Source organism: Etheostoma spectabile, chromosome 17, assembly GCF_008692095.1.
Source record: "Etheostoma spectabile isolate EspeVRDwgs_2016 chromosome 17, UIUC_Espe_1.0, whole genome shotgun sequence".
Lineage (NCBI taxonomy): Eukaryota > Metazoa > Chordata > Actinopteri > Perciformes > Percidae > Etheostoma > Etheostoma spectabile.
Genome location: NC_045749.1, coordinates 23,035,158 through 23,036,971, shown reverse-complemented (window position 1 = coordinate 23,036,971; position 1,814 = coordinate 23,035,158). Strand labels below are relative to the sequence as shown.

Below are 1,814 nucleotides of genomic sequence, written 5' to 3'. Positions count from 1 at the left end.
AGAACTACTACAAACTACTATTTATTTGTGACTGTAATTTCCACTCTTCATTCTAACCCCAACCGGCCGCCTACCAAGAGGCCCGGGTCTGGGCCTGGGCCTGGGTCTGGGTCTGGGTCTGTCCCAGGTTTCTGCCTAAAAGGAAGTTTTTCCTCGCCACTGTCGCACTGTTGCTTGCTCTGGAGGAAACCACTAGAACTGTTGGGTCCTTGTAAATTCTGGAGTGTGGTCTAGACCTGCTCTATCTGTAAAGTGTCTCCAGATAACTCTTGTTATGAATTGATACTATAAATAAATTTGAAATTGAAATTGTATTTATCAAAAGAAATTAAAGCCTGTCTTCTGGCATTCTGGCTTTTATTTGGAGTAAAGCTATATAATTATTGTATAAGTGTTAATCATGTTTTTTTATATAAACACTCCCATATACACTACTGAAATGCTCTCATCCACACATTTGAAAGTGAAATCCTAGCAATTCAGTAGTGTAAATGGGAGTGTTTCAGTAGCATGTGAGAGCATTTCACTTGTATGTGTGTACAGTTTCAGTATATTATGTGAGCTTATCATTTTTCAGTATAGCATATTAAAGAATTGCAGTAGTGTGTGTGAGGTAATTGTGAGTAATGTCCCTGCTGGCCACTCATAATAATGCCTGACTTACCTGCCTACTTTATACAAAAGAGATTGGCAAACTAAGGCCAGCTTGGCACGATGCAGCAGTAACTCAAATGTGTTTAGATTGTATTTCAGCCTTTTAATGAGTAGTCCAATCAAACCGATGCCAATTCAACCAATTGATTTGTACAGACTCTTCACTGTTGCAGCTCCACTTTGTCATTTAGGCTGAAACAGCTATAGACTAAGAATCCTTTTACATAAAGATCAACAGCCCATGTGGCAGCTTTAAGAAATGCCAATCCCAACAGCCTAGGGAAGTGCTGATGATGACAGGACAATATCTAAAAAAAGTTAACATGGACTAAGATTTATGTCAGGGTGTTATTAAAAGGTTAGAGGGGGGAATGGGGGCTGTGAAAACCAATAAAACTCAGATAGCCCCTGTGGGAATGTATGACCCTGACTTTCGGGAGCCCCCATTCACATTAATGCCATACATGTGATCGATATCAGAGAATGATCCAGAGCCGTCTGTTCTCTCAGGTCTGGAATGTGCTTCTCTCTCCCATCTGAGCCATGAGCTGGATCAGAGCTGTATATTGTGTTACTGTTTTCATTTCTACTGTGAGGATTTCTCCCCTTGGTAAAAATTCACCACCCAAAGCTCTTGTATCCACAATACAACACCTGGAAAAAGAAACTCTTCATTAATCCCCGCAGCCCCTAAGAATCTGTGGTTTTAAGCACTCCTGTTTCCAAACCACATGTGAGGCGGCAGAGCGGCTGGTCGGCACAGCCTTTGTTTTAGAATAACTCTGGGTTATTTTCAGGTCATTGTGGGCGAGTGGTTTCTTAATTGAATTTCTAAGCGTTTTGTTTAATATGCCACTGTTAAAGGGTTCTATAAATAGCCCAGTGGATGCAATGACCTAATCTTTTCCGGAGTTTGGAGAGCTAGAGATTACTAGACACTAGTCTCAATCTCTCTGTATAACAGCTGATGAATGAATTATTACAGAGGACCTTAGGTTAGATCACTGTCAGAGTTGTTCTTATCTCAAGATTAAATCATGTGATAGTTCACTGATTATTGAGACCTCTGAGAATATATAGTGCATATGATGAACTGTATAGGCTTTCTTTTTCCTGTCCCCCTTGGTGTGTGTATGTGTGTGTGTGTGTGTGTGTGTGTG

The 1,814-nt window shown here is 40.6% G+C and overlaps 1 protein-coding gene across 4 annotated transcripts in view; it reads right to left on the bottom strand.

Annotated features, from left to right (window-relative positions):
• LOC116705626 (myocardin) overlaps positions 1–1,814 on the bottom strand; it is a 167,151-nt gene that overhangs the window by 95,479 nt on the left and 69,858 nt on the right. The window lies entirely within an intron of this gene.